Here is a 12469-nt window from a genome sequence, read left to right as displayed (position 1 = left end):
CTTCCTTCCTTCCTTCCTTTCCTTCCTTTCCTTCTTTCCTTCTTCTTCCTTCTTTCCTTCTTTCTTCCTTTCTTTCTTTCTTTCTTTCTTTCTTCTTCCTTCTTTCTTTCCTTTCTTTCCTTTCTTCTTTCTTTCTTTCTTTCTTTCTTTCTTTCTTTCTTTCTTTCTTTCTTTTCTTTCTTTCATTTTTTATTGAAGGGGTAGTTGACACACAGTATTACATTACATTAGTTTCAGGTGTACAACACAGTGATTCAACATTTATATACATGATAATTCTAGGTACCAGCTATCACCATACCAAGTTGTTACAATATTTTGACTATATTCCTTATGCTATACATTACATCCCGGTTACTTATTTATTTTACAATTGGAAGTGTTTTATATATATATATATATTTTTTTTTTTTTTGTGAGGGCATCTCTCATATTTATTGATCAAATGGTTGTTAACAACAATAAAATTCTGTATAGGGGGGTCAATGCTCAATGCACAATCATTAATCCACCCCAAGCCTAATTTTCGTCAGTCTCCAATCTTCTGTTGCATAACGAACAAGTTCTTTAAGTAAGACCATTTTCTGTAAGGCGTGTGTGCTCAAGAAATGTTGACAGATCAGCACAAGAGGCACAGGTGTCGGGGAAGTGGTCTTTGGACCTGCAGATCTTTCCTGGTTTCAGAAGCTGAATCTTGCCTGTCTACTGCCTATTGTTGTAATGGAACTTGTGAGATCACATATCCAGTATTGTTTCTCAAATAGAACTAGAAATAATATCCTGGGAAATGTACCATTAACTGGAACTGTAAAGGATCGTGGTATTTGAAGAGTCTTAGCACTCTGGGTGGACTATGATTTTCCATTAATCAAGTCAAGTGCTGCAATCCAGTCTTCACTACAGAATGCATTGAAAAGCAAGGTCCACCAGTAAATGCTTTCAGAACAATCCATATGGAAACCATTGGTAATAACACATCCTGGCATATGGCAAGTGACATGTATACATATAAAAATAAGAACTTTAAACATTGTAAGCAATTTAGTAGTGAAATCATATTCTTTCCCACCATCGCCTCTCCAACAAAACACAGCAAAGAGTACCCTCCCCCCCTCAGCCCCTCTGCCACCTGAGACCCCGGCAGGAATGTGAATTGTCCAATACCGGCTATGCTCGGTTATTGTGCCAGTTAAGGTCCGAACAGGAAGCAGATGGCGCACTCAAATGGTTTTACATGGTGAATGATTAACTTTTTACCGAGGGTTGGTCAAAGTTGAAAGACTGATGAGGGGTAGTAGGCAGCAGGGCTTGGCAATAGTGGGAAGGTGCTGGTGCCACTCCCGGGTCTGAAAGGGCAAGGAAGGGAATGTTCTTTCCGGGAGCATAGAAAGCTAGAGCTGTGGAAGTAGGTTGTCTTGACAGGTGCCATGCCTGTAGCAGAAGGCAACTACTGGGAGAACCACAGCAGGGAGGAAGTGGGAATGATCATTGCCATACCTCTTCTTCTGCCTACCCATCTGTCTCTTGCCAGAACCCCTCTCTTGGCCAAACCCAACCAAATTGCAGCTGGTCAGTAACTTAGATGATACAGTCCATGAAGGTCCTCTCTGGGAGAGAGAACTGGACAAAGAAAGGTGAGAATGGATGAAACATAGAGAATATCTAGCAGTTTTTCAATTCAGCAAAGCTTTTAATGAGCCATGCTCTCTGAGATGCATGCGTAGAACTGATGATAGAAGTCATTTAGTTTGCCTTACTAAACTGAGACTGCAAGGGGACGTCAGACAAGTAAACGACAATATGATACAAGAGCAGAGTATTATGGAAATACTTAAAGGAGCAAGCCCATATATAAGGGATCAGTGCAGGCTTCTAAAAGAAATTCAAATCTAAGTCAAAACATGAAGATTTCACTGGCCATCACTAACTTTTGGTGAGGACTGTTTCTAAGGGCTATACACATCATAACACATTTAATCCTTCCAAGGACCTTGTGAGTTGGGATCCATTTGTAATCCCTAATGTAAAGATGGGGAATGTGATGCACAGGGACATGACTTGCTCAACTTCACACAGCTTTATTTGGTGAATTCAGGTATCTAACTCCAGAACTACTCTCTTAACCAATTACCATAGAGGTAAGGAGAGGTCTAGATAGTAGGAAAAGCCCAAGCTAGGTCTTGAGAATCACAGTCTGTTCAGAAAACTAAAATTTAGTCTGACTGATATAGAGAAGGGGAAGGGGCCAGGTGAAGTGGAGAAAGAGGATTAGAGGTTGTAGAAGTGAGACCAGATCATGCAGGGCTGATGAACTTTTTACCGAGGGTTGGTCAAGGTTGAAAGACTGGTGGAGGGGTAGTAGGGCAGCAGGGCTTAGTGATAGTGGGAACCTGCTGGTGCCACTCCCGGGTCTGAAGGATAAAACCCAAAAAAGCGAAAGTTTGGGTTTTAACCCCCCAACAGTGGAAATCTTCCAGTATTGTTTTAGCTGAGCAAAACAATGCCTGGATTTGCACTTTCAGCAGATCGCTCTAGCTGTAGTAGGAAGAAGGTCTTGAAGTGGGTCAAGACATAAGTGAAACAGTTAAGAGACTGCTATGTAAAAATTTGCTATACAAGCCAGCAATTCCAATCCTAGAAATGAAACTTGTCCACTTAAAGACTTGTATGTGAACATTCATAGCAATATTATTATTCATAATAACCCCAAAGTGAAAATAGCCCTCTGTCCATCAGTGGGCAAACTGACAAAGAATATACAGTCTAGACAGACAATAGAATATTATTCAGCCATAAAAAGGAATGAAGTACTGATTCATGCTACAACATGAATGAACTTTGAAAACATTGTGCTAAGTGAAAGGAGCCAATCACAAAAGGTCATATATTGTATGATTCCATTTATATGAAATATCCAGAAAAATCAAATCTATAGTGACAGAAAGAAGATTAATGGTTGCCAAGGACTGAAGGTGGGAACAAGCAACAGCTATAATAGGAAAAAGGGGGTGAGGGGAATGTTCTAAAACTGGATTACAGGATGGTTGTACTTACTAAAAATCATTGAAATGTGTACATAAGGGGTGTGGATTTTGCAATATGTGAATTATACTTCAGTAACTTTTACCAAGACAAAATAAAAGTGGCTGTTGCAATAATGCGAGGAAGACAGGATTGTGGTCTGGAAGTAGGGGTGGTGGGGATGGAAAGTAGAGAATGGATTGAAACTGGTACTATCACTTACAGTTGGGAGAGATGACTGGAAAATTTGGCACCTTGACCAAAAAGCTTTGAGAAAGGGACTAGGGCTCTTTGCCACCCCAGTGTCGGATGTTTGTGTGGGAGCACAGAGGTCCCCAGCTTTGCAAGGGAAGTTACCCAGCAGGCATTGCCTTTAGATGAGCAGTAGCTCTCTGCTTATGATAATGCATAGAATTCTTGCATACTGATTTTCTGGCTCTAAGGAATAGCTCACCGGGACTAACATCTAAGAAGGCACTAAGAGCAAGTATAGCACAATGTCTGTGTGGATGACTAGCCTCATACAAGCCAATCAGTTTTCCAAAACAAGAATGAGGATGTCTGAATTCTTGAGATAATATCTTTTCCACATCAAGTGTAGTGACATTTGGAATCCATTGAGAAATGTTGGAGTTGTGAGGTCCCCTAATGTAGCTTCAGAGCCAAGAAAATGTCACTGATCTTTCTGCTTCCGCCCCCTCTCCCCCACCACCACTGAGCCACAGTAAAATCCAGGCTCTGACTGGTTGTTTGGGTGACACCTAGTCTTATTTTGATGGAGTTTGGTAAAACAAGTAAGAAGATCCATTTTTCCCAGGCCCATGAAATGCATATAGTGGTAAGAAAATTGGGTTAGACTGTGTTTCCCCTGTCAGGACAGAGTTCTCCATGTAGTTTGATACCCCCTAAGGGATGGTTGAACCTTTCAGCGTATGGTTAGTTAATCTCTCTTATGCTGGGTTATCAGTAGGTCAGCTGAAAGGTCAGAAGCCACAACAAGAACATGAGAATTCTGAGCTTGGAGTTCTGAATTTTAGGATGACTTTGAAAAACTTGGAATGGGGGCGAGGCATGTCTAGGGCAGGATAAGAAGGAGAATTTCCTGCTCTTTTTTCTGGCAGCTTTTCTCTATGTTGCCTTTTCTCTTCCAAGAGGTTGAAATTTCCTGCCTTTCTGATATAAAATGTGCTCTATGTATTTACATTTCCGGCAGCTAGTAGGTAAATGTAGTGAAGTGCTGCCCCATAGAAATGCTTTCAGCATATCACTGATCTTAAGCTGAGACCTGGGATACTTGATTTAAAGCAAAATATTTCTTCTGGTTTAAATATCTTGAGGGCGATGATCTAAACCAGTAATATAAGCTAGGAATTTTGTGCAGAGAGGTGTGCCTATATGCTGGCACTCTAAACGTGGTTTTAGCTGTAAGGCTGAACATGGACAAGTTGAGATGACAAGAAGGAAGCTTTTGCATTAACTGTTGATCAGTACATCCTCTGGGTGGTGTCACATGCTCTTCCTGTACCCTTGGAAGTCATCCATAGAGCATCTGAGGAAATTCCTTATTTACCAAAGTTTTTTTTAAGTTCTGTTTTGCATTGAAAACAAACTCATGTTATGCTGCCCTTTTAATAATAAAAACTGAAAGGTGACATATTGAAGGGGTAGGGCCTCATTGTTTCCTATCCTTTTAAATCCTTGTGAGTCGTCAAATCACATTGTTTGCTTTGACAATAATAAGACTTTTTGCCCGCTGGGTACTTGGGAAGCAAGTGAGGGCTGAATTCTGTACTGCCCGTTAGAGTGTGGAGTAAATGCAAGCTCAAACTGGGTTACTCGCTCATTATTAAGAGAAAAGATTTCAGAGGCAGATGGAAGACAACCCAGGTTTCTCATGCTGTGTTGAGGGCCTTGCAGCTTGAAATAATATATCTTGGTTCCAAATAAATTTATTGGAGAACTACTGAAAGAGAATAAGCACGGGATGTTATGTTCTGGTTTTGAGAGGACTTTCTTGATAATAGCATTTGCAAATAAACTTGAGCCGCAGTGAACAAACACTTGAGAGTGACTTGGAGAACTTGTCTTTTTGTGCAGAGGCTTAATTGTTTGTATTTCTTTGTTTAAACCACACCTGCCCACTTACTGCATAATGCTTTTATTTTGAGGAACTTCAGACATTATTTGACTCACTGGGAGCATCAGTGAAAATACATTTTTGGTACCATATGCAGAAGTTTACTCCATTTGCTTCTGAGGATAAGAGAGGCTCTTCAGTTTATCTGTGAACTGAAATGTTAACCTTTAGCATTCGTAGCCATTTCTCTTAGCAATAATGGGTTTGGGGAAGCCTTAGTTTCCCTGAGGAAAAACAATTGATTCCTATAGCATTGAAAACAAAATGTAGATGTTGCTATAAATCTTATGGAGGTCTTAATGAAACATTATTAAAATCTCATTTAAGTGTAGGCAAAAGAGATTGTTTCCTTGGGAAATTCTGCTGAGAAAGAAAATACATGTAAACACATGTGCTTATCAGGTTTTTTTGTAATAACTTTCATTGTCAAGACAGTGAAATGTATCACATTTAATACTTGTTTAGATCTAAATAATTTTAAAAGCAGCCTATGTAGTAGCACATTCTTTTTGAAGTAACTGACAGATCCCAAGAGAGTTAGGTGAGAATGAAACTTTAAACTTTAGTTATTCTTATGAGGAAAAGAAGTTCTAGCCATATGGCCAGAATTTAAGCTGAATAGATGGGAATGTAATTGGTGCAGCCACTATGGAATGGATGACGTAGATGTGGTGTATGTACAATGGAATGTTATTCAGTCATGAGAAAGAAGGATTCCTGCCATTGACAACAACACGGATGGGCCTTGAGGGCGATTGCGCTAAGTGAGATAAGTTAGACAAAGACTAAAGCTATATGATCTCACTTACATGTGGAATCTAAAAAAGCCAAACTCGTGAAAATAGAGAGTAGAATGGTGGTTACCAGACTCTGGAATGGGGGAATAGGGGAGATGTTAAGGGTACAAGCTTGCAACTAATACATAAATAAGTCCTGGAAATCTAATGCATGGCACGGTGATTATAGTCAACAAAACTGTATTATTAAAATCAAAATTGCTAAAAGATAAGATCTTAATTGTTTTCACTACAAGAAAGAAATGATTATTATGTGATTTGATATGGTATTAGCTAACACTGCAGTGGTAATTTTATTGCAATAGATAAGTATATCAAATCAACACACTGTACACTTTAAACTTACACAGTGTTACATGTCAATTATACCTCAATATGAAAAAAAATAAGCTGGGCAGAGAGATTGGACTGAGTCATTGGTTAGGTCAATGGCCTGAGTCCCACCAAGATAAAACTTATGAGCTGCAGCCAAGTCCTGGCCACAGGGTTGCAGCTCCCTGCTGAAGGCACTGCAAACATGCTCTGCATTCTTCTTCACGAGTGGTTCGTAAGTGGGGCAGTTGAGCGCCCCAGGTGACATGTGGCAATGAGTGGAGACATTTTTGGTTGTCACAACTCGGGCACAGGCTACTGGCATCTAGTGGGTAGAGACCAGAGATGCTGTCAAATACCCTATAAGGCCTAGGCCAGCCCCCCACAAACAAGAATGATCCTGCCCTAAATAGAAATTGTGATGAAGTTGAGAAACACTGTTACATGGCCATGAATGTGAGGGGCTTGTGATATGAGAGCAATATAACAAAATTCTAGAAATATAACCAAAATGTTGGTTAGAAAATTAAAAATCAAATCAAGACTTCATTACTATACTCCCAGCTATAGACTGAATTGTGCCTCTCCATCCCCTGTTTCATAAGTAGAAGCCCTAATCCCCAATTTGATGATATTTGGAGATGGGGCCTTTGGGAGGTAATTAAATTTAGATGAGGTTGTGAGAGTGGGGCCCCTGTGATGGGATTAGTGCCCTGTTAAGAAGAGACCAGAGAGTTTGGTCTCTCTACCATGTGAGCCTAGTTAGAAGGCAGCCAATTGGAAGCCAGGAAGAGGGCTCTCACCAGAACCTGGCCATGCTGCATCCTGGTCTTGAACTTCCAGCCCCCAGAACTGTGGGGACATAAATTTCTGTGGTTAAAGTCACCCAGTCTATGGTATTTTGTCATGGCAGCCTGAGTTGGCATAAGATACTCCTCAATCTGAGGAATATGCGACTTGGGACCCATATCAGAATTTAATTCATAATTTGTGCCTAAATGCCAAATGTATCACCACTTAACATGTAGTAATCTGACAGTTGTCTCATATGCGTGGCACATAGTGTTGCCTGATTTGTTTTACTTAGGGAAAAATCATTCAGGTTTAATAGTGTGGTTCGTATATCAGTCATTCATTCATTCATTTGTTAAGTAAGCATTAGTTGAATATCACCTAAGAACATTTTCTGCCTAAACCCTAAATATTTTTATCAAATATTTTTATAGCTGTTATATGTGATATTACAAAGCTAAGTTAAAGATGTTATATATTTTTAAACCCTCTAGATCAAAAAACTCAAGAATTGTACTTAAAAAAATAAGCATACATATTAATTCACAAATTTCACAGGTTCTGAATTAGTTGTATGAGACAGCATGTGTTTGTTTTTAATCCAGGCATTGCAAATAGAGCATTATAATGAATTCTAGAAATAATCTTTACCATTACCTTATAATCCGTGGGACATTCCAGTTTGGGACAGTCACATGCCCTTTTCTATTGGCATGATGTAGGAGATGCATATTTCTGGCCCTTCACAAAACATTTCAAACATGTACAGCAATTGTTAGATGCTACTCTCAAAGATTAACACTTAGGACTTAAAGGAGCCAGCTTTTATAGATGGAGGAGCTCAAGGTAGACTGCCACCTCTGTCATTAGCCTTGGGACCTTGACAAGTCAGTATTCTCTCCTTGGAGACTCTGTTTTGTTACACACACACACACATGCACAGAGTTAATAATATCACCTTTGGAACTAGATTTGCCTCCTAATCCCAGTTCCTCCCACTTACTAGCTATATGGCAATGTACTTCTCTGGGATTCACTTTTCTCATTGGCACATGGCAATATAATACTAATGCTTTACCTCAGAGATTGAAATAAAACTATATAAAACATGATATGCTAAGCACAAAACCTCACACATACTAAATGGCATTATTATCATGGTAGTTGCTTTCATGATGGTGAATATTTTACCACGATTCTAAACAACTCAAGGGAGGCAGTGCATTTTCCAATAGTTATTTCCTCCCAGAACTGCATGATTGCAAATGGAGATGTCGCTATTTGATTATTTGAATTTTTTTTTCTTCTTTTTAAAAACCAAAGTCTTGGATTTTGACACAAGAGAGGCTGGCACTTAATGGTACTTAATGTAGAAACAAGACAGGGCCTGGGCCATCACTGAACCTTCAAGTGAAGCCAGTGTCCCACTACATGGTGTGCAAAGAGTGTAGCCAACCTATTCTTGGACCAAAATGGCATCAGTACAAAAGCTGTCTGGTCTGGGGGCACAGGTTGGCAGCAGGAGCTTCTAGTGGCATCGTAATTTCAAGTCAGATGGGTGGGAGAATGGCAATTCCAGGCAATCAACCCCTTTAAAATCAGTGTCTCAGGTATAATAGGAGTCTCCGCTCTGTCATACAGACACTGAGAAAAGACCTCAATTTCCATGGAGAGAAAACTGCTTTAGAATGATCCATGCTAATGTATTGTTTAGAAGGGAAGAATACAAAGGGAATATGCCCCCATCACTACCCTCATGACCTATTTTGTGTTCCTCCATATCCAGCATGTGACATCTGTCTTACAAAGAAAATAATGCAGTAGTTTTAGTCAAGGTTAAGTAATGTCGGCTGCTGTAACAAACGGTGGTTCCTCACAACTGTTCATTTGTCATTCACATTTCACTCCAAGGTAGCTGGCCAATAAGAGCGGAAGAGGAGTAGTTGTCTGGGGACCCAGATTCTTTTCTTCTAGTGGCTCTGTCACTGTGTGGCCTCAGAGACCTTTGTTACATTCTCCACATCTGGCCAGGAAGTGAGTGAAGAGAGACTTTCAAGGACCATGTAGGGAGCTTTAGAAGTCAGGCCATTTGCCACAAGCCAACTCTGTTCCCTGACTTCACTTAACTGCAAGGAGCTGGGAAATGCTGTTTAGTTTTGTGCCCAGGAGGGCTTGGCAAGCACATGCCAATGTTTCTGCTGGAATATCATTTCAATATCTAAGGAAAATGTGATGGAGCTTGAAATAGGGTAGTATTTAAAGTCAGCTGTGTAAATTTCAAGATGGATTTTCTTTATATTGTGACTGGGCAAAATTTACGTTTTTGACAAGAAAATAAAAATAATCAAAACTCATGCATTTCAGAGACCTACTCTTACCATGTTAATTTATCACCCCTTGTTCCTTTATCCCTCTTCCTCCAACTTGGGCTACTACCCTGAGATTTTGAGGCCAGCTCAGGGACAGTGAGCAACGGAGCTGGCAGCAGAAAGAGGCCTGGGAGTAATAATAATGACTATTTCCAAAGTCCAGATGCTAACTCATAGCATTTGTTATGGAAAGAACACAGCTAAGATCACCAGAGCCCACAGTCTTGAGTTTTTTCGTATCCACTTGCTATCGAAATCCCAACTGACAGGGTTGATTTCTTCTAACATTTACTGTCCCAGGTTAGTGCTTCCCAACCTGGTTGTACACAGGAACCATCAGGGCTGCTGTGATGGACAGACTCTAGGAAGACCCTCAGTGATTCCCTCTTCCTGGTGTTCTCACCGTTGTGTAATCCTCTCCCTTGAACATGAGTAGGATCTGTGCCTCGTTACTAACCAGTATAGTATAGCAAAGATAATGGGATGTTACTTCCATGATTACATTACTAAAATCGTAACCCCTGTCTTGCTAGCAGACTCTCTTGCTGACTTTGATAAGGCAAGCTGCCATGTTGGAAACGCCTATCTGAAAAGAAACTGAGAGCAGCCTGCAGCCAATGGCCATCAAAGAACCTGAGACTTCAAACAGCCCTTAAATAACTGGATTTTGCCAACAACCTGTGCATGCTTGAAAGTGGATCCTTCCCCAGTCAAACCTTCAGATGAGACCCCAGCCCCAGCTGGCAAATCAACTAGAGCCTTATAAGACCCTGTACCATCTAAGGCATGCTCAGATTTCTAACCCATTAAAACTATGGAATAATAAATGTGTTTTGTTTTGAGCTGCTAAATGTGTGCTAATTTGCAGCAATGATAACTAATATAGATACTTGTTAAAAATACAGATTTCCAGGTCCTAGCCATAGAATCTGTTTATCAGGATTGAGGAAGGACTTGGGAATCCAAGTTGTTCACCATCATCTCAGATGATTCTAATGTACCTGGTTTAGAAATCATCACTCCAAATTCTCTAATCTTTATTCTTACATCTATCTAGTCAGCCTCACTGGGAAGTTCTAAACTAAGCCGTATTATTTTTATTCCCAACAACAGTGACCTAAGAGCTACATTGCAAAGACTTTTCTCTTGGGCCCTTATGAAAAAGATCTGTATTCATTTTCTGTTGCTGCTGTGACAAATTACCATCAATGTAGTGGCAGGAAAAAACAAATTTATTGTCTTACAGTTTTGGAGGTCAGAAGTCTAGAATAGATGTCACTAGACTAAAATCAAGGTGTCAGCAGGGCTGGTCCTTTCTGGAGGTTCTAGGGTGGAATCTGTTTTCTTGCCTTTTCCAGCATTTAGAGACTGTCTGCATTTTTGGACTTGTGGCCCCCTGCCAGCAGCAGCAGCACTGAGACCTCTGCTTCTATCATCACATGTCCTCCTCTGGCTATGGCCCTCTTAGCTCTTTCTTTCCTGTATAAGGATATTTGTAACTACATTAGACCCACCAGGATAATTTAGGAGAATCTTTTTCATCTCAAGAACCTTAATTTGATAATGTCTGCAAAGTCCCTTTTGCCATGTGAGGTAACACTCACAGGTCTGAGATTAGAACATGGACATCTTAAGGTGGAAGGCATTCTGCCTACTACAAGATCCACTGAATAAAATTTCTATGCCTCAATGCTGCTAAAATGTTTGTCTCTTTCTTTATACCACATGAACTATGCCATTTGTCTTGTTTCTACTTCTGCCTTGGCTACCAGGGCTCTTGGAGTAAATAATTGTATAATAACTCTGCTGACTTAATTTCTAATCCAACTGCTTCCCTTGGTTCAATATTTTGTTCTTACTCTTTTATCTTTACCTTAACAGTTCTGTTTTGTCTGTGTCACTTATAAGCAGATTTTGAAACATAACTAGAATATACAAACCCCCATATTTAAGCTTAACCCCTAGGTCCTCTGATTCCTCATCTCTTACCCTACAAGACCACCAGCCAGTGAAACAGTTTCTCACTTGGTACCTGGAGTTTCTCTCTTCCATATCTTACTCCACCTCTCCTTCTTTGTCCTTTCCACAGCCATGCATGGCCCTCCAAGCCACTTACCAATCAAGTTGTCAATTTCCCACAAGGGACTGTTGGTAAATAGTTCATCCTCCACCCATGGGTAGATTCTGCTAAGGCCCTTTATACTGTGATGGATGAACTAGTCTCTGAATCCTTGGTCAGCTTGCCCATGGAAGAAAGATCTTCGGAACTGATCTCAAATACATTGGGCTCATTAAAGTTCTTTAAACAAATTGCCCTAGTAACTCCCATAATAGCCACACACACCTCAGGGAGGCAAATAATATTATCCATATGTTAAATGAGGAAATATTGAGTCAAAGAAGTCAAAGAGAGCTATAGATTCTATTTCTTTGGGAAAATTATCTTGGTTTCAGGGCTTTAGATGACTTAGATGGATGAATCCCAATCCTAGTTTTCCATTTCATCAGTGCACCCCAATTATTGTCAGAAGTGGTCTGACAAAATAATTTTGTTAGTCTAATTAAAATATAGATTTCAGATATTTTGAAATGGTACAAAGAGAAGCAAAGGATGTAGTGCAAATTTTAAAAACATGATGATTCAAGTGTCTGCCAATATGTTTTGAAGTTGAACATATATGTTCAGGTTAACAAGCTTTTATAAAATGAACACCTATATGGCTACTCTCTCCACTCTTGCCCAAATTCTGTCCATGCCTCAAAGACAAGATTAGATGCCCTTCAACAAAGACTTGCATAAGCCTTTTATTTGTAATCTTTTCTCATTGAATTTTAAGAACATCTTAGCTGGACTCTTCTTATGTCACATACCATCTGTTTTATATATGTATCTATCTATTTATGTACCTATCTAATATTATATGTGTGTGTGCATGTACATTGTGCACACAGAGAATTCCTGAATTATCCTGTGCTCTTCCACAAGATTCAATGTCACTATTTTTCTATAATTTGAATTTAGTTCATCAGGGAAGGAACAA

The sequence above is a fragment of the Manis pentadactyla genome, chromosome X (assembly GCF_030020395.1).
Source record: "Manis pentadactyla isolate mManPen7 chromosome X, mManPen7.hap1, whole genome shotgun sequence".
Lineage (NCBI taxonomy): Eukaryota > Metazoa > Chordata > Mammalia > Pholidota > Manidae > Manis > Manis pentadactyla.
Note: the sequence above shows the minus strand (reverse complement) of the source record.